This window comes from Scylla paramamosain, chromosome 1, assembly GCF_035594125.1.
Source record: "Scylla paramamosain isolate STU-SP2022 chromosome 1, ASM3559412v1, whole genome shotgun sequence".
Classification (NCBI taxonomy): Eukaryota; Metazoa; Arthropoda; class Malacostraca; order Decapoda; family Portunidae; genus Scylla; species Scylla paramamosain.
In genome coordinates this window covers 24,972,534-24,999,773 of record NC_087151.1, presented here as the reverse complement: position 1 = coordinate 24,999,773, position 27,240 = coordinate 24,972,534, and the positions used below count along the sequence as shown (strand labels likewise).

Sequence of the window (27,240 nt, the reverse complement as noted above, 5' to 3'; positions counted from 1 at the left end):
TCTTTCTTTATATATATATATATATATATATATATATATATATATATATATATATATATATATATATATATATATATATATATATATATATATATATATATATATATATATATATATATATATATATATATATATATATATATATATATATATATATATTCTGGTCGTAAAGACATTTTTCAGATTCCCGAGCCGGGCCGCGGGCTTGCAGGCGATGTGAGGGACTTGCAGGGTGGGGCGGGGTGAGATGGGCAAAACAGCCTGCAGGCAAAAAATGTAGGAAAAATATTTTCGTTGAAGCTCTATTTTCTCCTTTTTCTTTCCATTAAATACATTTTTTTCCCCTTTTGGTGCCGTGAAAGTTGTATGTGCAGTTGTGCATCCCGCAGTTTTCAGCAGGAAGGACTTAAAGTAGAATCCAGGCGTGGTGTGCGCCGCTCTGCCCGTGCGCTGTATATGCCGTGACGGTAATGAAGTCTTACAAGGTCTCCTTTTAAATTTTGTAATAAGCATAAAGCTTGAATTAAGTACTATGTAGTGCAAGTTTTTGCTTGATGTAAGAATGCTTTACGAGTATGTAGGAATGAGTGGCTGAGGGTTGAAGATGGAATGAAGTAGAAAAATTATTGCTGCTCCATAAAAGTAAAATCAGGAAGTGTTCCAGAAAGTTTATTGATAATAACAAGTGTCTACAACTAAATGATAACCGGCCTCTTTGCAGCTCCTCCTCCTGCGATAGTTGGATATGCTTACTGTTCCCTTAAAATTATCAGTAATTGAGTTTTACAAGGTCATCACTCATTAAATTTCATCAGTGTTATGCAACCTCCTGTTCCGCTGGCTGCTCAACATCATCGTCCTGACGGAGAAAAGTCAGTCTTACAGCAGGGGCAAAATGCAGAAAACTTTTACTCGTGATTTTTTTATTTTTTTATTCTGTAATTAGCTGGCCAGAATTTTCCCAAGACTTCTCAGTAACCGCCACGCTAACGACTCAGTGCTAACGATGTTTCTGCGCTGATGTTGGTGTGAACCAGGCATTAAGGACACTGTTTGAAGCCACGGTGATGCAGCGATACCTATCTGCCATCATTAGCTTTGCCTTGCTGGTAATGCCAAAAGCTGTGACAAGGAAAACTTGCAACAACCACACCTCATGTCACTTTATTTTTATTTATCTATTTATTTATTTATTTTTTTCAGTGATGGAAGGACAATGGACAGGAAAAAGTGCAGGAAGAAGTAGATCTCTCCGACGACTACGGTACCCAAAGGTATGAGAGAGAGAGAGAGAGAGAGAGAGAGAGAGAGAGAGAGAGAGAGAGAGAGAGAGAGAGAGAGAGAGAGAGAATCTTTGACTCAACCAATTTACATAAGATCTTGCTAACACTTGGTAGTTCAGGTAATAGCTGCGCCACTAACACTGATGGTTAATTTTAAAACTGGGCGAACGTGGAATTAGCTAAGACAGTTATGGAAAAATGCGAGTGAGGGGTGATGAAGCAGGGCTGGTGTGGCGGAAACTGTCCTTTTGTACTGTTATTAATCGCCTTGTTTACGGTATACTGAGCAAAGCAGTTTTTACTTCACCAGTATAGTTTTATTTATGTCACTTGGTTCTTTCTTTTTCCCCAAATTTCTTTTTTATACTGCATTGATCATGCATGTACTTCGTAATTTTCTGTTTATATCATTCCATTAAAAATATATAAATTGAAAGCCACACCGATACAAATCCATCAAGAAGGTTTACGTGAAAAGAAGACGAAGCATTTGTGTACAGAAGAAGGAAGCTGATCTATACACAAAAATGAGACACAAATCACACTATCATCCAAAATCGAAATACTTACAAACGGAAGATGGAAATATACATGTGCGATGTGTATTTTCTGGTTAAGCAAATTAAAAGGTATAAACGTATTGAGGTACTCTTATACAGGTCTTGATCCCTCAGTGTACATGTCTTGGCTATGTATGAGTGGACAGAGATGAACTGCTGCACATCCTGGTGACGCAAGTAGTGGAGCAGCGCGTGGTCGATTGGAAGTGTAACATTAAAGGAGGTACAGCATGTTGGGAAGGATTTAGCGATGGAAGCGCGTGGGAGAGGAGCGCGCGACACGTCCTTGTGGAGACACTTGGCTTGCCGGTGCGTTGGTGGAAGACTTTCCATTGACTGGGCCTCAGGAGTTTTATTGATGAGTTCGTGTGGTGGTGATGGTGGAGGCAAAACACGATCTAGCGGTGATGGATGCAGCGGGTGCAGCATCAATTTTGTGTGGGCGGAAGGTTAGTGTGTCTGACTGCTGGTCTGTGCAGTTGGGGCGTAGAAAATGTTAAAAGCCAGAATGGCTTGCGCCGCTTTCAAGTGCTTCCTCCCGCCAATATACGAGATACTCTCTTCGCCCAGAATTTCACGGATCTTTTGTACAACATTCGAATGCAATATTCCAGGCAGGAGCAAGATTGACTGATTGAAGGCGCCACACGTGCGTCGTGGCGTGCGAGCACATGAGTAAGCTCCATAGCAGTTCCTTTAATTTTATTTATTTTATTTATCTTTAATTTTGTTTATTATCAATGTGCAGTGATACACACAATGACTGTACAGACTTGCATATTTCACAGTGAAAAAATATTAAGAACCGCTTTCTCTGTGTCAGAAAATGTAACTCTTCAAACAGTGAGGGGTATTTGAGGTGTGAGTTAAACGTAGGCCTCATGATAATCCTGTTTATCTCAGAAAATTAAGTGGGAATGCCTCGGGCAAGTTTTCTTTCCACGCCTTGTGCCACTTTAGTGGTGTGTAATTTCGATGACATTCTGAAAATACGAAACGGCTCCATGCCCACACACTTCCGCTAAGTTGCAGATCCCTGGACAAAAATTCGTAGAGGAGATTGATACGTCGACTACGTCACTGATAGTTTTCAGCTTCAAAAGGGACGGAACTTAATAGTATTAGCATCGTGAACATTTCTATCAACGTAATTTTCTGTAATAAACTTCATTACAGAGAAGAAGCGTTTGGGCACTTTGGCATGCAGTCCTGGATCGTGTTCTTGAGGTCTATTAGCAGTCGTGGTGGACAAAAGGCGTCAGGTACACATCCTCGTGGGCGGCTGGAGGCTGACACAAAAGGGGAGGAAGGGAAGGCTGGGAAGGGTTTCATTGTGATGAATTCCTTTTCCAACAATTCTCTGGAGAGGACTGACGGTGTTAAGTCTCCACAGACAGCACACCCACTGCGACAAACCTCGTGTTGTTGAGAGAGCTAAAATAATCTGATAAGGTGACACAGCCCACTGCTGCCCTTCAAGCGGAGACAGGAGAGCACAGGCCAAAATATGTGTGTACAAGAAGCCATCTTAAGTAACTTTTATCGAACCAAAGCCTGATAAGGGGACCAGAATAGCAGAGCATATCCAAACACAGCAATGACCAGAGTCTGTACTTGCAATTTCATTCACCAGCATACTCGTGCATCCATTCCGCTCCGCATATTGTCTCGCATGACGAAATGTGTGCTCTTTAAAGCTTATATTTTTTTTCTTAACGTCCAAAAATGATAGTGTTACTATTCACGTTCCTCAAACAGTTTCATCAACATTTATTCCGCTAAAAATACCTACTTAATTCTCCATAAGTTCATTAGTAATACAAGCGCCGGCAAGGGAAACATGATGCACGTGGTGAACGCCCATCCCGCTGCTGCTGTGCGACTCTAATGACCTCGTGAGTGGCGGTGAGTGCAGCGTAGTGACACGAGGCTTCTGGGTGTGGTGGTAAAAGGATGATGAGTTCAATTAGATGAAAAGGAACACTTGACAGCGTCCTTGTTCGCTTGAGCAAACCTGTAATAGCTACACTAGTAATTTAAATGTATTCAGTGACTCCTCCGTTATTTGATACCCCCAGCATTCTTTTCATGGCTGATAGAAGTGTTATATTGCTCCACCGAGATCTGGTGGAGTAGGAATCATAACAACAGTGACTATTGACTCGCAGAGAAAACACTCTACTGATTTTAAACATTACAACCCACAGCGCTTTGAAGGAAATTTGCTTTCGCACAATAGCATGTCCGCAGTTCATTTATAAAACAAACTGAAGTCAATATAAGAAACTGACGTATGTAATGGACTCCCTCTCAACTTACCGACGTGTTCACGCGCTGCTTTATTCTTTCACTCGGACTCTTATCAGTGAACCTTAAGAACGCAAAACTAGCATTTATACGCTCTCTCTCTCTCTCTCTCTCTCTCTCTCACACACACACGCAGTTCAGCCTGCCTTTCTTAATTTCCTCTTTCAACAATTAAGGAAGAAGGAAACACTCCCTCTGGCTGTCCTTGTATGCGTGGCGGGGAGCGGGGGTCGGTCCTCCTATGTCTGGCGAGGCTTTCAGGGACACCGGAAGAGGTGAGGTGGGTAAGGGACCCTCCGTTACCCCCCACCCCTTCGTCTTTAGGGGCTCATGAACCACTTGAGTAAATTAGACAAAGTAAGGAAAGCAACATCCTAGGAATTACTTGGAGACAGCTGCTGCCTTGTTGCGTGATGGCGCCTGATGGCCGGGGTGGCGCTGGCACAGACAACTTAGTCTCTGGTAATGACGGGTGGTGAAGTGCTTTGTGATGATGGTGTACTGACTGTGGCTGAAGGGACGTACTGCCACTGACTACTGTACTTGATATAACGGAGATCTGCCGTTTATGTCACAGAGAGAATACATGGAAAACAACTGATATTACTGATTATGATACCTGTGGAGAAGCTGTGCATTCATTACGTGGCATGTTATTAGTTTCAGGATTCACGATGCGTAAAGTAAACACTCGTAATTACAAAAGTGTAAGAAGCTGCTGTGTATGTATTTTATATTTTCTGTTGAAATACACACTTTGCCCTTGCAATGCCTCACCTTATTTTAACTGGGTAGTCATTGGAATGTATAAACATGTTTTCATTATTTTCCGAACATCTCGATGTCTGCAGTTTGTAGATGTTAATACCCTATTGACTAACAAGTTTGACGTGATTTTTTTTTTCAACTTTAATATAAGTTTTCTTTTTATCTAATGATGACACAAATCCTGCTGCCATGTTTTACATGGCAGCAGCCATCTCTGCTTGATATTCACGCACCGCACCACTGTCCCAACACTGCATGACCGCTGATCGCCTTTTCTGTACCTCGTGTGGATTCCTGCTTCTTATCACACAAACGTATTTTGTTCTATGGAACTTACATGATTACAATAATTGTGATTTACGACAGATTATAGTGTTACAAACTGCATTTATAATTTTAGGTTACTCATAAAAAAGCCTTTCGCAAAAACAGGTTTGATGGCCCATAATTATACCGTGAAGCTCCTCCCGCGCCTCCGCACACGTCGTTCCTCTGAATAAAAAAGATCGCACCGTGTTATAAGCAAGTCTTCCGACTTTTACTTCAAAGGGCGTCCCTCCCGATAACTCGTGTTGAATGACATGATAACACGTACGTTCGTCCCCCTAACTAGTCCAGGGCGTTTTGTATTGCGGTGTCCCGGCCTCGTTTGGCTCATCAGATTTGAGGAATTAGGGCGAGCTAATTACATTCTTCTGATAAGAAATATTCCGCCACTCTGCAGCGCGAGGTGTGCTCTCGATCAGGACGACTATCTGTCTTGTGTTTCTGAGTGGAATGCACTTGCACTCAACATTTTCTGTGAAATACTGATGTTTGTGAACATAAAATACACACATACGCCTTGAAACACATTTTTTCTTGTTGTATTTTTGCTAATTTTCCGTGATATTTAATGTGTATTTTCAGTAGTGCACGCCATATGCACCGTGTTTGAAGTTTTAATTGTATCACATACTGATGGTATCTTGCTACTGACTTATTGTGCTGCTGGGAAAGCCTTTCGTGTGTGTGTGTGTGTGTGTCTGGCCTCGGTGACCTTGTGAATGCTGAAGCTGAGACTTGACAAGAGTGGTAATTGTGCTCAAGTTGCTGGCAGAGTGGATGCGTTGCTAGATGTTTATTATTCTTGTTATGTTGTCCTGGTGTGGCTGTACTCGTAGCTCATGTTAGGGATGCTGCCGCGATAGACAGGTAGATGGTGAGAATATATCCCATAATATTCCATAATTTACACACATAAATACACACACACACACACACACACACACACACACACACACACACACACACACACACACACACACACACACACACACACACTACATGATATACTGTACAATAACGAGGGTAATATTAGAGAAAGATAAAAAAAGGGAGATCTTTTAAAAATGCTTTCCCTTGTCTTCCAATGAACGGACGCCTAAACCCTATCAGTTCTAGTAAGAGAAAAAAAGAATTCCATTTTCCATCACACACCCAATGCTGGAAGGAATACCCCAGCGAGTGAGTCATGTGCACTGAGTTCCGAAATCTTTAGCCACCCCCCACCCTTCCCTCCCTGAAGCTCCCCGTCACATACACCGCGGATCAGGGAAAGGGTACGTTGACCCAGACCTCTCGCTTGTGAAAGAGTGAAATAGAATAGGAAATTGGCCACTGCCACCGACACCGACCTCACCTCGTCCTGTTGTTCTGTTTGCATTCCGGGATCATGTCGGACTCACTCGCTCTGGGGCCGAGGAAAAGTGGAATTGGGTCGAGTTGGGAATGACAGGCGAGGTAGGAGAGGGTGGGAGAGAGGAGCGAGAGGCTCGGGGTCGTTGCGTGACGGACGAGGACGTGATCAAGGAAGGTACGGTGTTGGGCGAGAACAATGACCCGTCCCGGTTTATTTGCAGCACGGTCGTGTATATTAATTAACCACGTGATACTGTGTTCCTTTATCACCGATCTGACAGTTGTTGCCTTCAGAATCTGGAACAATTAAAGTGTTTGAGAGTGTACGTTACAAAACTTTGATACCAAGGATATCATTTTATTGATTTGCTTTTCCCACGGGTATGAATTTATGATCGTGTTACGAAATTTTGTCACCACCAGATTCTGCGAAAACAAGATAACAGTTCCGTTACTTCCGCTTTTCCTTTCCTAGGAGACTCTCACATAACTCGAATTTAATAAAAAAAAAAAAAATTAAATAAATAAATGAATAAATAACGTAAACCAGTCATCACTACCAAAGTAGAGTCGTTCATTTATAGCAAATACAAAGGAACACAAATAAAGAACAAACAACAACGAACATTTTAGATACTATAAGGATGTTTGTGATGCAATTACACTAATCTAAATGCAGACTAGGATAATAGAGGCGAAGATTAATTCCCATCCTCTCTCTCTCTCTCTCTCTCTCTCTCTCTCTCTCTCTCTCTCTCTCTCTCTCTCTCTCTCTCTCTCTCTCTCTCTCTCTCTCTCTCTCTCTCTCTCTCTCTCTCTCACGTTCAGTTAATGTAGTAAAGGTATTACGTAAAATAATGCTAATTAATCTAAATATAACATAAAGAGCGCAAGAATACATAGATGCCTCGTTACATTACATTCCATTACTGCATGATTAAATTGTCAGCACACTTCCTATCTGACGCAGAATGTAGATGTCGTATTTGAAAGTTCCACCATTTCAACAGTTTTTTTTTTTTTTTTTTGCCACGTCACTATTCCTGACGGAGTGACGGCGCATTCCACCTTTGTAAACTTTCATCAGTTCTCTTCTATGATTTGTGTAAAAGAGGAAAAAATACCTACTGTACAATATGACAATTGATTTTACAGTTGGGCTTTTTGTCTACACCCGCCACCGATTCTGAAGGCAAGAAAGGTGGCTATGGGAGCAGTTTCTAATGATACCTTAACGTATACTCCTCCGTTTCACCATTTGTACCGTGGAAATACCAGAGCTGCCGTGTTTGTGTATCATGAATGAGGTAGAGAAATATGAATGTTACCTGAAACCTTGGCAATATATATATATTTTTTTTTCCAATTTTATCTTACCATTAGCTTTTGTCATCAATATAAAGAATAATTTGAGGGAGAATCCTGTGACATGACTTAAGGAACGTGGCATTACTCAGGTGGTGTCCAGGTGTGTGTGTGTGGTGTGTGTGTGTGTGTGTGTGTGTGTGTGTGTGTGTGTGTGTGTGTGTGTGTGTGTGTGTGTGTGTGTGTGTGTGTGTGTGTGTGTCTGGGAAGCAGCGCCTGTGTCCTGAATGTTCATTTCCTTGGTGGTGTTGGTGGTGGTGTCCGCTTTGAGGCCCCGTGTGTGCGTCTTTGAGGTGTGGCCTTCCCGCTGATGTATTGGGTGTCGCCGCGGCACCAGTGTGTGTACCTCGCTCCTTTGTCCCAATTCGTCCCCACGAGAGGCTGGCCAGGCGAGGGATGGGCTGCGCTGGACATGACGGAACGGGGTTTTTTTTCTTTACCTTTCGTTTTCCGTTCTCTCATGACGATAATGATGATTACTTAACTAATGTTAGTAATATAAAAATAATTATGATATTACTATGTACTACTACTACTACTACTACTACTACGACTACTATATATATATATATATATATATATATATATATATATATATATATATATATATATATATATATATATATATATATATATATATATATATATATATATATATATATATATATATATATATATATATATATATATATATATATATATATATATATATACTACTACTACTACTACTACTACTACTACTACTACTACTACTACTACTACTGGTACTATTACTATATATATATATATATATATATATATATATATATATATATATATATATATATATATATATATATATATATATATATATATATATATATATTTATATGATAATGTATATACACTTAAGTAATCATAAATTCGCGGGTGAGGTCATGCTTGAACTTGTAATCCAGGCAATAGTTGGTTGGGGACAATCAGGATAGAAGTTGCATTGCAGGTAGGAGTTAGTGAACCAGTGTGGAGCTGTGTGTGTGTGTGTGTGTGTGTGTGTCCATGATGGGAAGATAAGGACAATGCTGCCGAACCTTTGTGATGTTGTGTGCCGTATTCGCTCTCACACACACACACACACACACACACACACACACACACTCTCTCTCTCTCTCTCTCTCTCTCTCTCTCTCTCTCTCTCTCTCTCTCTCTCTCTCTCTCTCTCTCTCTTTCTCTCTCAGATGAATAATGTGGGCTTAGCTTTGCTGTGAAATGAATCGTTGTTTCCGTGGCCACCATAATTATGACCTGCAGTGGCCTCAAATATCGCATGATTAAATTACAAGATACTTCACATACTAATTAGGCGACGCAGATATAAAGCCGAATAATTCCAAATGTAATTAACTCAAGAATTGCATGAATCCATTCCTACGACCACCTCTGGCGTGAAGGAATCCGTGCAGGCAAGACCAAGACGTGGGCGATACAGCACTTCCTCACCCTCACACCGGTGGATGCTGTGAGGCAATTTTTGGGACTTACAAGTTATGCACGCAACTTTGCAGCTCCGACCAAACCTATATTTCATCTTCTCAAGAGGGACGCTAAATTTTCTTGAGTCGCGAACCAGAAGCAGGGAAATACGAGTTAAATCGATAGCCCTTGCCTTGCTTACTAAGATTTTCATACACCATTTGTCATTTGCAGACACCTCAGCAGGGAGGTTAGGCGCTGTTCTCCTGCGAGATTCGGGGAGGAGTGGAAAGGCAGATAAATGCCAGCCTATTTCCCGCGCTAGGAAGCAGTTTAAGAAATCAGAGAAAATATTTACTTGTGAATGTAGAATTTATAAAGTTTGGTCTCGAGAGGAAGTTCGTGTGTGTGTGTGTGTGTGTGTGTGTGTGTGTGTGTGTGTGTGTGTGTGTGTGTGTGTGTGTGTGTGTGTGTGTGCGCGCGCGCGCGCGAGCGTGTGTAATAATAATAATAGTAATAATAATGATAATAATAATAATAATTAATGATAATAATAATAATAATAATAATAGTAATAATAATAACAATAATCGGCTTATTTGTTCGCAGCCTTATCGGCTGAAAAATCCATATTACATATTAACTTACATATTATGTATCTTAAGTATGCATTAACCCTATGGAAGTATCTTACACAGTGATAATATGGCTGCCTGTTGGCGGCGACCAACCTGGAAGACCGGACCCGGGATGATCAGGCCACCCCGTGTATTTTTTCAGGAGTTAGTTTTTCCTCCCTGAGAGGTGGATCACAGCTCTCGACGTACACCAGATACCTAATCACTACTAGATGAACAACAGAAGCTACACTCCAAAGAAGTCTACCCGAAGACTTATGACTCGGCCAAGCTTCTTGACTGTTTCTCCTCACAAGGAGTGATAGTGTTGTGATTGTACATGACCTAGTTGAGCTGAAGGCTCAAATCTTTAGGGTGGTGTATTGGATCATTGCCAGTTCTCCGGAAACCGCCATGAGAAATGTGTGGATAGTTTCACCAGCAAACATTCAACTGCTGCTCTGCGTTTGGCGGTAAAAATAAGGCAAAGGTTGAATGAACACCAGTGCAGCCTATGATGCCACAACGCGGCCTATTTCTATTCGGTATGGAGAACTTTGTTGATATTGCGTGTCGTGGAGAGGGAGCAACCCTTTGTTTGTTGTTTATTGTGGGGATAAAACCTCTTCTGCAGCTTCCGCCAGACAAGTTACACAACATGTGCGTATTTTTGATCCGTATGATCAGTTTGTTTTCTAAGTGAAAAGCTCATAACAATTTCTCAATTCTGCTTTAGTAGAGATATTCAACGACGTAATTCAAATATAGTTAACTCAATTACCTACTGAAAGATAATATAATGCCAAAGAGAAAGTCGTTCATTCAACCGTATTTCTCGTTATTTATAACATGAGACACGTCATTTACATTTATGATGACTTTCAGAGGCATTCCCTCACATGCAAGCCTTTAGGTGAGAGAGGACCAAGCCCTACCGCTCTCCGTACAGCTGACCTCATCATTTGATCGGAACAGATACTGCAGAACCTTCCATTGAGGCAATCGAGGCCACGTCTCCATTCATGCATTCACAACTGCTCTCCATTCATCCCTATCACACGCAACCCCTTTTTCTTACTTCGCAGACATCCCTGTTGGATCTAACGCTTTCTTTACACACACACACACACACACACACACACACACACACACACACACACACACACACACACACACACTCTCTCTCTCTCTCTCTCTCTCTCTCTCTCTCTCTCTCTCTCTCTCTCTCTCTCTCTCTTTCCACATTTCACGTTCTCGTATCCATCCAATCGTGGTCTTCCTCTTATTTTTTTACGTTGCTACTCTACATGCAATGCGCTGATTTTCTTTGTCCCTGACTTCTTATCCTTTCAGCGCGAATTTTTGTGATAAAGGTGTAGGCGATTCATCGTTTACACGTTGCTGTAAAATGTATGAGGTCGCCAGCGTTCTGGAGGTGTGGTCATTCTCAGGTGTCATGGCGGCACGGGAGGATGCACTTTGAGCTGCTGTTGCAGTCGGTGCCGCTGTTCTCCAAGGCAAAATACACGAGTCTGTGAATCACGTACCAATTTGTTTGAATAGTATTTATTTATTTATTTATTTTTCAGTTTAATGTTCCAAATGAATGAATAGAATTCTCCAACTTTAAAAAAAGGTGAATATTGCATTGTTCCTCAACCTCTTGAGTTTTGAAGCCGTTTTACAAAGAACAAAGTAGCGGCCAGCAACACAACAAACACGCTGCCCGCTTAATCATTCGCTATGTACGAAAGTGGATAGATAATTTTTAGATAGTTACACGAATGACCTATGATAAAACAAAAGAGCAAAAAAGCACACTCATCCATTCGCGAAGAGACTGTTTTATACACTGTTGGCGTAGCTGTTCGCTAGCTGCCCACTGAATTATTGCTGACACGGCACCTCTTTCGAAGCTGCTGCCAGGTGCTCGCTAGACGCGGACAGCGAAATTGAACATGTTCAGCTGTCTCGCAGCGACACCTAGACGTGATGATTTCAGAGTTTTAAACGGTAACGAATAAAAGAAGCCGCCGGCGAACTAAGATGTTTGTCCAAAGCCAATAAAAGCAGTGCCATGATATTTGTGCGTTTTGCACAAATATCAACACACACTTCGAATACTGTTTTGTCAATGCACTGGAAAAATAATCACAAGTCTTCATTCAGTGAGAAACTTGGTATATCAGAGGAAATGTTCCGAAGCAACATGAACCAATAATGCAGTAGTGAATTTGTATACCATGTATTGCATGTGACTGTAGATAATGCAAAGATGTAGGTTAGCTGAATTGCAATAGAATTGTGTTTACAGTATGAATTTGAGTCGTCCATCAGTGTTTAAACTTATAAGAAAAGAACCCCGGAAGTTTCAGGATAGTGCGTGGGTGGACACTTGTCCAACGCCATCCACGCGAAGCGATCATAGAAAGAATTGCAGCCATTATGAGTTCAATACAGATGAATTAATTAAAAGGCGTTATCTATAAGGAGAGTAAAGCGTCACGGCATGAGATTTTTGTGACACCACACAATATCACCAGGACACCGACACACCACACCTCAGTAATGGGGCAGACCGCCCACGGGTGAGCTTCCTGACATCGCCCCTGGCCAGTAACTAAACACTCAGGCATGAGCTAAATGGATCAGTAAATTCACCTTTAATACCATTTTATATTAAAATAAGTTTTTTATTCATTTATTTATTTATTTTTTTCATTTTAAGTGTTTGTGTGTGTTTGTGTGTGTGTGCGCAAACGTGTATTTACAATTAATTAAAATATATATTAATGAATTAAATATTACATTAATTTCATATGTATTTTGTATTCCTGTGTGATGTTGGCAATAACTGTAGCCATATCGGCAGTTTAGGGGTTGCCTTAGAAAGCGCTGGTATGACGTCACGCCTTTCTGCTAGCCAGTTTGCGTTCGGATCGAGTGTGGTGTGATGTGTTTGATGCTCTTCGTGTGTATCCTTTTACGCGCAAGAATCAAAGCAGCAGATTGCAAGTCATGAACAGAGCCAACATGTGAAATTATATTAATTCAAGGAACCCACAGTTCACTCCACTATTGTGAGTACCGCACTGCGTCCTTGCTCAGTTTGAGGATAATGATGGTTAAGGCAGTCGCGGCCTGAGATTTTCCACAGCAATTAATAATTGTCATAGCCAGATGAAAGACCTGCACATTTTCATACATTTTCACATGATTGTAATATAAATACTAGGTGTAACAGTAACATTTGTACCGTTACTATAGCAGTGATTAGTGTTTATGGTGTAAAAGAGGTGAAAGTACACATCCTTGGAGAGCTCCTGTATCTGTGACTCTGGGCTGGTGCTCTACATAGGGCTTATGGTCGACCATAGCTAGCCGTCTTAGCTAACAGAATTTATGACCATCAGAAGTTATCGGCCATATCTCGACCGCCATTTGGCGCTAGAACGCACGCTCTCACCCCGGTGTAGTGGCTAGCGCGCCCGGCTACGAATCCGAGGCCTCAGCGTCCTGTTCGAATCTAGGAGCAACCGGTTCACGGCTCACGCTGCTGTTTAGCCTTCCTTCGTGTTGGTACCTGGGGAAACCTAGGGAAGAAAACTGTGGAAACCCGAACGCTGCTGCGATGTCTCATGATTAGGGTACGGCCACACAACGCGATTTGTTGTGGAGGTAAAGGACAGCGGCTTGCCTACCGGGTAAGAGACAAGAACATACACACATTATCTGATGCGGTTGGCCACCACAGGCTCAAAGGCCAATGAGACAGTAGCGCCGAGGCCATGCTCAGCTATTGCGTACACCACCTGTTTTTAATTAGCAAGTGTAGTTATGTTGAAAGCGCTGTTGAAGTATAGCATGCGACGGAATACACGAATACTACACATGAGTATGTACTCACATCGTCATGATATGAACCACAAATTTCAGATGCAATGTATATTTCATCGCATTTTTTACAAATAGATGAAGAAAATAAGAGTGCAATTATTGTCACTGGGCTGAGGAGGTTGGTAATCCATGTAAATAAATGTATTAATTTAATGCTCACTCTTTCTCTTTAACTGGAAAAAAAAAAATAATAATAAATAAATAAAAATGCTTGCGTCTCACTACAATATATCTTTAGCTTTGTTTTGCTCGCATGCGCCACAAAAGTCAATGATGTTGAGTTCACGAGTGCAGGAAATGGTGCGAAAGAGGAACTAGTGTGGAGGCGCTTGCCTGAAAATACACTGCCTGCTGGTTGCTTTCCGCCTTTGGCTTTCCACCGAATTCTATCATATTCATCACTCAGATTCTCAGAGCGTTATAATTCTCTCTTCTATCGTGTGTGTGTGTGTGTGTGTAATTCACATACACACACACACACACTGCGTGACGCAGAGGAGGTACCTGAGACAGCTTTATATTTTGAGGGAGTTTCTCCGATACGACCATAATCTGGGAGCTACTACTGCTTTCAAATGGACTTCTGAGTACCTGACTACTGATGCGACGTGTTACATGGCCTGAGGAACATCTCTACTGCCAGTACTGAAGGTATTATCAAGTCTCCCCTGTACTGTTGTGTGAGCCACAGAAGGTAAACAAGGTGTTGTGGTGTTGCCACGTATATACTGTACCACCCTCACCGATCTATACATGTAAAGAAATTCTGTTGCTGGACTCCACACAACAATGGCACACTTCATTGGGTCTGAACTTGAAGAATTAGTGAAGACAAAGGTAGAAAACGAGCTTGCTAATATAACCAGCAGCATTGATGGAAGGGAAAGCAGAAGTGTAAGACGATTAAGGATGCAGTTGCTGTTATGCTGCCCAGCCTGGCCAGCATAATTTCGGTCGCAGTATCTACGGCTGTATCTACTGCTTTCAAGGAATTCAGTGATTAATTAGAAAATAAGATCGCAGTAATGCAGAGGAATTGCCTCCTGCCCAAGTATGAAAACGACAAGATGGAGCAGTACTCCTGAAGGGAGAACTTATGTATTTCTGGACTAGAGGAAGAAGAGGACGAAAGTGAGGAGGTGCTGGAAGCTAAAGTTATAGAACTTGCTGATACTATTGGAGTGAAAAATGAGCAGGATGACATTTCTGTTGTTCACCGTTTGGGGAGGCCTAGGGAAGGAGGTAGGCCAGTGATTGTGAGGTTTTGCCACCGAAAGAAAATAAATGAAATTATGCAAAATAAGAAAAAAAAAAAAAAACTCAAAGGTAGGCAAAGAAAGGTGTATATAAATGATGACATGACCTCCTTAAGAGCTAAAATGTTGAATATGGTTAAGGAGCAAGAAACAGTGAAAAATGTGTCCACAAGGGAGTGGAGCATTCTTGCATGGTTGCACAGTGGGGGTAGACCTGTTGTTATAAACTGTCCTGATGACTTAGAAAAGGTTGGTATTTCTGCTCCTGATTGGAAAAGGTTAAATCTAGATAACTTAACAAGGACCTAGGATGGCGCTGGGGCACAGCACATACTTGGGCATGATAATAGTGTTAGCGTAAATAATATTAACTCTGTTCAGTTTGTTCCTCCCCTGGATTATATTAATGTAATGTCTCTTAATGTCTGTGGTATCAAGTCAAAGTTTTTATCTATGGATTTTGTTAACTTTATTAAAGATTATGATGTGATTTGTTTATGTGAAACTAAGTGTGATGATACTGATATGATTAATGTAAAAAATAATATGGAAAATATTGGCTTTAACATTGTCTTTAAGAACAGAAGCAAATTAAGCAGGTTTAAATCTGGGGGTTTACTCATGGCCATCAAGAAAAATGCTAGTTTTAAGTGGAGGCATATTAGTAACACTTATGATTCTTTACTTTCAGTTAAAGTTGATAGAAATAGTGTAAATTTTGGTAGAGAACTGGTAATAAGCTGTGTTTACATTCCCCTCTCACACTCTAGATATGGTAATGAAGAGCACTATGATGAGCTGGATAATTTTTTGCTTACTTACTCATATGATGATTATGTGCATGTGCTTTGTGGCGATTTTAATGCTCACACTCTCACTATGTCTGATGTTCCTTCTGATACTGCTGAGGACCCTGTGTCTGTAAGTTTAACTGATTTTGGAATAACTGAGACTAGAGCAAACCAGGACTTAACCACAGATAGGAATTCATATGGGAAAAAGTTGTTGGATGTTTGTAAGAATCACCAAGTTTATATATTCAATGGAAGGTTAGGGGAGGACTGCAGCATTGGCAAACCTACTACCACACACAATACAACTATTGACTATTTTTTAGGATCACCTGTGATTATGAAGTATGTTGTAGTTTTTAAAGTATTAGATTATGAACCTTTGTGGTCTGATGTACACTGGACTACATGCAAGAATCAAATGTAAGATACAAAGTATGGTGCCTGTTGTAAACTGAGAGGCACAGGAATCAAGACAATCAAGTGTAAGGCCAAGTAAATGGAATGTTGAAAAACAATTTTTATATGTGTGTACTATTGATGAAACTAAGATAAATTAACTGATTGCAAAAGTGGGTGAACTACCCATGAATGCTATTAATCTAGATTTAAAACAAATACTGATTGAGCCGGCACTTGCAACTTTCCCACCATATAAGAAAATATCATTCATTAAAAAGTCCAATAATGCCACCTCATTGGGATATGATAAAGAGTGCTGGGCATCTAGAAAGGAATACCATAAAGCTAGACAGAGGTATCATTTGCATAGAAGTAGCGTAAATTTTAACAACATGATCGAGAAAAGCAGGAAATATAAAGCAAATCTAAAAAGAGTGAAGAATAAGGAGAGGGATAACTTAATAAAGAAACTTAGAAAATATAAGAGTGATGACCCTAAAGCATATTGGAAAATTTTAGATAGAAAAGAACTTATCAGATCCCCATAACACTAAATGAATTCTATGAGCATTTTAAGCAGCTAGCGGGTGATGAAAATTCTGACAATAGTGATGTGAATATTACAAATGATGAAGACTGTGCGGATGCTGAAATTTTATCAGTACTTAAGGATCCTATAAGTGAAGAACAGGTAGTTAGAAATATTAAGAAGTTAAAAACAACAAATCCCCAGCATCTGATATGATATTAAATGAATATATTAAAAGTAAGAAGCATCTTTTGTGTCCCCTCTATGTTAAAATGTTTAATAAAATACTTGATACTGGTGTCATGCCAGCTGAATGGTTGGTGGGTACAATAGTGCCACTCTATAAAAACAGGGGAGACATCCAGGATGTTAGTAATTACAGGGGCATCACCTTACTTAGCTGCATGGGGAAGCTGTTCACCTCCGTACTTAATGAAAAACTTAATGATTATTCAAACACCTTATCTGTCATTAATGAAACACAAGCGGGCTGCAGACATGGATATTCCACTCTCGATCATATATTTTTGTTGAAATGTATAATTGATTTATTTAACTGGAAGAAGAGAAAGCTATTTTGTTTATTTGTTGATTACAAGAAAGCCTTTGATATGGTATGGCATGAAGGTTTATGGTGTAAGCTTGTGAAGGAAAAGGTGCAAGGAAAAATTCTAAATGTAATAAAAAATATGTACAATAATATCAGATCATGTGTCATGCTTAACCAGGAGATTTCAGACACCTTTGTTTGCAATGTAGGGGTAAGACAGGGGGAAAATTTATCAGCATTGCTTTTTGCTTTTTATGTGAATGATAATAAAAGTAAATTAATTGAATGTAATTGCAATTATGTAAATTTTGGTGATGATTTCTTAGACATGTATCTTAAACTATTTGTTATTATGTATGCAGATGATACAGTTATTTTGTGTGACAGTGAGGATGGAATGAAGCAGGCATTGGTTGCTCTGAATTTATATTGTAATGAATGGAAATTGAAGCTAAATTATAACAAAACAAAAGTAGTAGTGTTTAGTAGGGGAAGACAAAATTTATCTAACTATGAGTTTGAATTTGGGGGTGAAAACATTGAAGTAGTGACAGAGTATAAGTATCTTGGAGTGTTATTAAATTATAATGGGAGGTTTTGCAGAGGTGAGCTGGAGCTAAAAGAGACAGCCACAAGAGCAATGTACTCATTAATAAGTATGTGTAGGAAGTTTGACTTGCCAGTGGATATACAACTCAAATTATTTACCGCCACGGTGTTACCTATATTGACTTATGCATCAGAAATTTGGGGTTACCATATTGCTACGGAGTTTGAGTATATGTACATGAAATTTTTAAAACAGGTTTTGGGTGTTCATAAGAATACTTGTAATGACATGGTGTATGGTGAACTGGGTGTATTTCCACTTGATATTTATATAAAGAAAAAAATGATAGGTTATTGGTCTAGGCTGATTTCAGGTAAAAATACTAAATTGTGTTATGTAATGTACCAATGTCTATTGCAGCTGGATAGGTTAGGTCTTTATACTTCTCCATGGTTAGCTGGTATAAAGAATATTTGTAATGATTGTGGAATGTCTGGTATGTGGTTGTTGCAAGATGTTCCTAATTCAAGATGGGTGAAGAAAGCTGTGGAATAGAGATTGAAAGATCAGTGGCTTGTAACTTGGCATCATAATTTAGAAACAAAATTATTAAGTAGCAATTATAGGGTGTTTAAGACAGATTTTGGCAGAGAACAGTATTTAGAAAAGCTAATAAAGAGTGACAGATTATTAGTGACTAAATTTTAGAACTTGTAATAATAGACTTCCTGTAAATGTTGGTAGGGATCAAGGTGTCAGTAGAGAAGATAGGATATGTAACAAGTGTAATGTTGAGATAGTAGGAGATGAATTTCATGTTCTTTTTGAATGTATGGATGTGGAAATTGTTAGGTTATGTAATATGTATATACCAAATTATTACATAAATAGGCCAACACAATTCAAATATGCTTTGTTCATGCAAAGTACAAGTTCAAGTGTGATGAAGAAATTATCTTTGTTTTTAAGGATGGTGCTACACATGTTTAGATAAATAGTGTGCAAAACAAATCAATAGTTTTTCTAATTTCTTAATTAGTAATAGTATGTATCATTATATATGCATACACATTTTTTTTTAATTCATTTTTTGCCATCGCTTACAGTGTATTTCATTTGTATGTATTTTTTTTCTTATGTAATATTATGCACATTCTGTATATAATTCTGTATATAATGTTTGTATTCTTTTGCTGGAGAGCTGTGCTCCATACTTTTATATAAAGTCTGAGGTTATTCAATAAATTCAATTCAATTCAATTCAATTCACACACACACACACACACACACACACACACACACACACACACACACACACACACACACACACACACACACACACACACACACACACACACACACACACACACACACACACACACACACACACACACACACGCGCGCACACGAAATACAGAGACATCTCCGTAACAGATCTGGTCTTCCCTAATGAAACTCCTTTATCGCTTGATTTTATTACAGAGCGATTATCAAGAGCAACTTTTTTACAGTCTGTTATACCTCATGGTTAGTGCCCCGTACATTAAAAAAAAAATAATGAATAAAAAAGAAAAGAAAAGAAAAGAAAGGCTGGTATCAGAAAGTCATGCTATGAAACACACACAACTAATACCATGTGACTCAGAAATTAGAGCTTTGGCATGCCTGTATACGAATACATTGTCCATGGATGTAGTGGGATTTTATTCATAATATTTTACGTTACTCATTATAAAAGACAGTCGTGCTTTTCGACGCTGCTTGCCAATATCACCGCCATCAGCCACCAGCTGGTGCATAGGTACTTTTAGTACACACTATTGTGAGCACGTGAACACGCTCACACTCTCAAACAACTCATAATTTAACGTTGGACAGAGAGACTTCCTTTTTATTAGCATGCAACCTGCTGGTTATTGGACATCAGGAGTGTTGAAACTTTACGAAACTTTACTGTCTACTCAAAGGGGACAAAGCCAGGTGCCAACTGCATTTTCAGGGGTGTCTACTCGTACGTGCTCTCCATCTAGCTCTCATTATTAGGCCAGAAATTTCCGCCCTCGTGCAGTGAGTGCGTGCATTACAGCCAACAATGACAGACCGGCAGTAGCGATGAAAACTGTGAAGGCAATCAGCTCTCTAGTGACGGCCGTGTGGCTTCCTGGCGCACAGCGGGGTCGCCATGGGGACGCACCCCTCAGCCACACGGAAACATTCGTAACACCAAGCCCTCATCCAAGCCTTTCTGGATCTTAATTCCTCCTAGTGTTATATTTATAGTTTTTTGTTTTGGTAGGAAGATATCGTATTATTAATCAACCCCCCCAAAAAAAAAAAAGTTGTGGTGAGCAAATTCTTGAACTAAAAGTAGATTTGTTTGAAAAAAAAGTCAATATAGATTTACGCTTTCCCAATTCGTGCCGGGATCTGAGAACCATGACGAGGCGAATATAGAATCCCTTCTTTACTCTCATCCGTCAATCGGAAGGAAGTCGAGCGTGGCGGATCAAGACTTCCCTTTTGAAATGTCCTTTGCATTTTCTTTTCTCTCTAAAGATTGAATATAAAACCTTATAAAAACTGTTAAAGATGACTCCAGCTCAGTTTACCTCAGGTCTCTCTTCTCTTATACGTGATATATCACCCTCGCTTCCTGACGGCACCTCTATGCTAAGAGAGAGAGAGAGAGAGAGAGAGAGAGAGAGAGAGAGAGAGAGAGAGAGAGAGAGAGAGAGAGAGAGAGAGAGAGGGTTGGGGGGGGGGTTGGAGGAGGAGGAGGAGGAGGAGGAGGAGGAGTAACAGCAGCAGCAGCAGCAGCAGCAGCTCGTTTGGTGGCGGCGGAGGTCGTGGGTCCGGCTCAGTCTTAGATTAGTCCCGGGCCTTGAGCACCGCGGGAACGGTCTTTCATTAGATGGTGGCGGGAAGGTAGGGCGCCGCCGTGTGGTGCGGGGTGGCTGTTATACGAGTAGCTGCTAACTCAAGACTCTCAAAGAGCGAGTGGAGTTTAAAGTTTAATTCGAATATAAGCTGTCTTTCTTTCCTCATGTCAGGTAGCAGCCGGGAGTTTAATAGCCGGAGGCAGTGGAGGAGAGTCCGGGGAATGACACGTAGAAAGGGAGAGAGAGGTGACGTGTTTAAGCGAGTTTGCCCTGGGGACAAAATGGAGCGAACCTTCAGCTTTACCTAACGAGCCTCACACTTCTCCCCTGCCACTCAGCCAGCCGACGCCCTGCAAAGCTGCCTTAGTTAATGGGCTGCTGTCCTCTTATCGCTCATTTATCCAGGAAGAATATTGGATGCAAGTCTTGTCGTATCTTGCATTCTGTATCTGGGATGTGGCTTTGATGTGTCTGAGCAGATATATTTTTGTACGTGATCGAACACACACACACACACACACACACACTACTTATATTGCGTTGGAGGAGAAGAAGTTTCAATTCCTTTACCTCTCTGTTTCCTACTGCAATAAAATCACGTGATGGACCCACCTTCTTTCGTCAACATTTTTTTTTTTTTGTGTGTGTTACATTGAAGACCAGAATATGTTAGGCCCATTGGCGTGAACAATTGCGTCACGTCTCTGAGCAAATCTTTTCTCTCATAAAATACATTCAGCCGCGATGGAACTGGCCAAAATTACTCGAGGATAAATGCATCAGTGCCCTCGGCATTATATTTCATGGTCTGTGGAAAACATAAAGCGGTTTCCATTTAAAAGACTAATTTAGCGAAATGTGCATGGCTCGCCATTAACGTATCAGCGATGAACCAAGCCATGGCCCAAGGTGCCTCGTCAGTCGGCTTCCTGCGTGGGCTGTGTGGGAAAGATAACATTGTTTTAAATCGCACAAAAGGAAGCAAAAAGTAATTCTAATGCAGGCACTCGTTAGAGGAATGTAATAAGGACTGTATTAACTGTCTTCTGTCAGTTTCACCAAAACTAGTAAAGCGAGTGACACTAAGTAATTAAGAGCAGGGACCTGAGAAGGAGTTCATCTTCTGAACTGTATCATCGTTAATTACTCCGTAACGACCTGTCCTTATGCTGTCATAGCATATATATATATATATATATATATATATATATATATATATATATATATATATATATATATATATATATATATATATATATATATATATATATATATATATATATATATATATATATATAGATAGATAGATAGATAGATAGATAGATAGATAGATAGATAGATAGATAGACCCACACACACACACACACACACACACACACACACACACACACACACACACACACACACACACACACACACACACACACACACACACACACACACACACACACACACACACACACACACGGGGATAAATCACGGTAATGTGAAAATCTCAGTACTGGAGGAGAAACAAGTGAATGATCATTATGTGTCATCATCTCTTCTGCTGTCTCATTTATGTTCATGTATCTCGACTCATGATAGAGTGATTCATGATAGTGTAATTGTGATGAGGCAAATCTTCCGCTTTCCTCCCTCTCAGAGTCATCCCCACCAACAAAATGGTGTCAAGGAAAGGAAAATGGTATATATATATATATATATATATATATATATATATATATATATATATATATATATATATATATATATATATATATACTTACATATAATCTATTTCATTATCTGTTTATGTATTTATACATGCCTACACACGTACTATGGGTAAAAAAATTGTATCGGTGCACAGGGTGTCCGATGAATATTATAAAAGTTCTTTCAACTGCTAATGTTGAGGGTGGGTTTTCGTTTCCTTCGTTCTGTACAGTCATAACGTTTCCCATATATAGTCCATCGATACTTTCTTTTTACCCATAGTACATCTGTACATGCATACATTCACTTTCACAGTATGAGATTAAAGTCTGTCTGTGAATCCACACATGAGCAGATCTTGGGTGAATAATGCTTAGTAGGCGCTGGGAATCCCTCGCCATGTTGCGTAAGCCGCGGCGGGAGTCTTCAGCAGGACGTTGTCTTGGACTGTGTTGGCAGAGTGTCAATATTGGAGGAGGCTCAGGAGACACCTTTCACTTTCCTCAAGAAACTGGAGAACGTTCATGGATTTTCATATACGTTAAGGTGGTTAAGGCCAAGAGAGGCGAATGGCTGATGCCAGAGCGTGACGCCGCGGCGTATCGGCGATGGAAACACTTCACCAGTTTGTGCAATGCTTTGTTTAGATGCAATTGTACGGAAATAAAGTTTTTTTCTAATTATTTTCGTGAAATAATATGAGTGCGTTTTCTTGCTTTCTCTTACTAAACTACATCCATTGCTTCCACAGAAGTTTCCTAGCAGTAGTAACCTCCGATGCTCTGCCTCCCGCGTAAATAAGTGATGCTACCAACTTAAGTTTCTTTCATTATATTTTCTCTGAAACTCAGGAAGTAGAACTTAAAGAATAGAGGAGTTAAAACGCTCCTTGTAGTGCCCTTGGGCACCCATTTACCCCACAGCTAGACTAGAGCCAATTTCCGCGGAATCATAAGAGTGGGAGTCCACGGTATTGTGAGCGGTAATGGAAGTGAGACCGCAAGTAGGAGACTCGCCAGTCACGTTCCGCTTATTGCTCCGGCGGGATCTGCGGGTCATGAGGGAGCGACACAATATCAGCTTACTGAGGCCCCGGCCACTCTCGCCACGCTATGAGCCACTAGTGAAATAGAGAGATTTCTTTGTTTCTTTTAATGTTAACATTAATGCATCGTGTATAACAGCGTGAAAAATACGTATCCGCGTTCTTTTCCATGTCTTTTTCCCGATTCCTGTGTTTTCCCGATCTTGCGTTCCTCTCCCCAAGTTTGTGTCTCATTCAGTCTGTGTTAATCTGATTGTCTTACCGACTTTTTTTGATTTATTAATTGAATATTTTTTTGTGTTTTCACGTGTGTCTCTGAGTATGTGCTTTTCTGTGTATTGTGTGTTTTTCTGTGTGTAGTCTCTCTCTCTCTCTCTCTCTCTCTCTCTCTCTCTCTCTCTCTCTCTCTCTCTCTCTCTCTCTCTCTCTCTCTCTCTCTCTCTCTCTCTCTCTCTCTCTCTCTCTCTCTCTCTCTCTCTCTCTCTCTCTGTGTGTGTGTGTGTGTGTGTGTGTGTGTGTGTGTGTGTGTGTGTGTGTGTGTGTGTGTGTGTGTGTGTGTGTGTGTGTGTGTGTGTGTGTGTGTGTGCGCGCGTGCGTACGTGTGTGCTAATAAAAAAGGACTGACTTAAGAATCAAACTATACGGTAGTCAATGTCATGGTTATTCTCTCCTTTCAGCCACCTAGTGTTGATTCGCTCAACACTCCACCACATCACAATAAAGCTCTGTCTTCTATATACTTTTAATTTATTGAACTGAACTTTAATAACTATGAATTTATATTTTGTTGACTCCTTTGTAATGTTCATCTTTACTAGTATCGACTTCATTTATTGAACTGAACTTTAATAACTATGAATTTATATTTTGTTGACTCCTTTGTAATGTTCATCTTTACTAGTATCGACTCCCTTAAAGGTAACAGTGACTCAAGCGACAATGGGAAGGGCGCCTGGTGTATCTGACAACACTTATGTAGTTTCTCATTCCAAGGTTTGTGGAGGTTTGGCCGAGGAACAGATTGAGTAAGTGACAGAGTGGGGAAAACTTCGAGAGAGGGGGGCACAGGTGGTGTTATTGATGTGTGGTGGAGTGAACGAGACGTAGTGGTGTGTTATTAGGAAGTCAGAAGCTAGGACGTACATATGTGGCTGCTGTTGTGGAGTGGGAGTTATAATGTAGATGGTGTGAATGATGACGATGATCGTCTGTTGATGAGAAAGGAGATGAGAGTGCTGATAGTAGAGAGAGGGAAGAAAAGACTAATATGGCTTTTCAAGATTAATAGGAAGATCTGAGGCAATTTTAGTGTGTAAATTTGAAAGACATCACTGTGCGTGTAAAAGGTGTGATAGACTGGCTTCAATCTTTTAGTCCCTGTAGTCTCATCATCTGCTCTCCAGAAATGAAATAGCAAGCCGCATTCAAAAGGATGGGTGATAGTGGCCACGGGGGATGTAGGGGCGTCATTTAGAGGCACGAAGGGAGGAAAAATCACCCGCTCTAGCATTGTGAAGGGAGCGGCAGAAGGGATGAGGAGAAAGGAGTGAATGTAAGGGTCAGCAGGGAGAAAGGCGGGAGGTGATGAGAGATGGCTAGAAAGATCGCCGGCTTAGCTGAGGATTTAAGGGCAGGACTCAGGCGCCACGTAATTGAACAACTTCCGTCACCTTGATACACTTGCGAGTTATGAAAATGCACTTGGAGTCCGCGCCACAGTCCGTGCTTTCTCCCCGCCCTCATCTTATTCATCTTCATTTTCTTTTTTTCATTACCTTCACCATTGTCATGCACTTGGGGGATATTTTTTTATTTTATTTTATATTTATTTTTACTTAGGATAAGTCTGTATGTGATGTAGTGCCTATATTTGTAAATTCTCTCTGCTTCCGGAGTTTGTGCTTGGAGACAACTTGTTATTGCCAACGCTTCTGAACTTATATTTAGATCTCCATCGTCTCTCGGTCATCTAGGAGACATCTCTCCCTGAAAAGTCTTGTTATAGAGACGTGTGTTGAATGGTTTGGAATTTCATATACATGGATAATAAGAAAGACATTTATGCTGTTTGTTAGAAAAATATTGTTTTTTTGCTTTTAGAAAATATTTATTACAATAAGATTAAAGTGTGTGTGTGTGTGTGTGTGTGTGTGTTTGGACATCAGATAAGACTCTTTAATGACTCGTACCTTCGGGCGTTGGTCTGCTATAATAACGTAACTTAATGATATGGCATGCCTTATATTATTGTATTGTTATGGGTTATGGTTATACTGCATTTTACCATTCCTGCTCTGTTTGGTTGCTCAGACTGCGCAACCTTCGTGTGGGTGTGTGTGTGTGTGTGTGTGTGTGTGTGTGTGTGTGTGTGTGTGTGTGTGTGTGTGTGTGTGTGTGTGTGCTGGAAGCAGGAGTAAGGACAATATTTTGGCACCCTTGCGTTTTAACGTGCTACACTGATATCTTGTGGCAATAGATGTGGTAAACAGACAGATAAGAATGGTAGATAGATACAGCGTGCTCTCGTGCGTGCTGGCACACTTGTGTTGCATGAAAATTCTGTGAAATAAAGAATCCTTTATCACACTTTTTACTGAGATTAGGATTAATAGCATGTGTGTGGCGAGGCTTTTAGTGTGGGGAGTGGCCGAGCGGCGAGGTGTGGGCGTGGATTAGTGTAGATGTGGGTGTATGTAGGTGTGTAGTGTCTTGGTTACATAATGGTATCGAGCCAGCCCGCGATTGGTCATGTCACCTTTAGCTCAGCGGGGAATTACGGTGGATGCTTCCCCAAGCCGCTGTGCCCGATTCGATCCCGGAGATTTATGTACAGTGTGAGTGTGTGTGTGTGTGTGTGTGTGTGTGTGTGTGTGTGTGTGTGTGTAAACAAGTACTGATGTATCGCCTTTCCATTGAACGTGCAGTGTGCCAGAATACAGGGAAAGGTCCATGTTGGCCAGAAAGGCAGCGTCTTAATCCTTAGAGTCCTCATCTCGTGGATGTAAGTAACTTCATAAATCAGTCTTACGTAAGAATGGCTCTATCCATTGGCTTGGGTTTACATAAGGCCATTTAATCAGCAGGTTACGGACGACGTCACCTTTAAGCAAGTGTTTGGGGCCTTTCATCCGTGGTCCCTGATTAAGTTCCTGAGATGTACGTAGGTGCCTATTCACATCATTAATCCCCTTTTCAATTTATCTCCGTGTCGTCAGGGAGATGGAACGTTACGTGTTTCTGATGCTGGGAGCGCAGGGACATGAGATACTGCCGTGAATTGAGAAAAGTGGTCTTTTTAAAGTTATACATGTTTAATTGCAACATATATTAAATTTTTGATTAATTTTGCTTGATATTATTTAATTTAGTATTTCATTATTTGACCTGAATATCAAACAACTTCGGTGACTCAATATGACCATGTTGTAGCGCCGTCAATCCTGAGTCAGTGATATTATCAATGGTATAAATGGAAACAATGTAGTCATCTACTACCTATTATTTTAAAAACGCCTTCAGTTTTTTGCAGATTATATTACAAAAAAGTGGACTAGCAAGTAATAATTGTCATCGAAACAATCTTTAGTGGCTGTTGGAGGTGAGGGAACAAA

General features: G+C 40.4%; 1 long non-coding RNA gene across 1 annotated transcript in view; it reads left to right on the top strand.

Moving 5' to 3' along the window:
- Positions 1-907: 907 nt before the first annotated feature.
- LOC135099086 (uncharacterized) overlaps positions 908-27,240 on the top strand; it is an 80,590-nt gene continuing 54,257 nt past the window's right edge. Inside the window, exon 1 of the long non-coding RNA XR_010267855.1 lies at positions 908-1,274. This is a non-coding gene — a long non-coding RNA (uncharacterized LOC135099086). The remainder of the gene's footprint in view (positions 1,275-27,240) is intronic.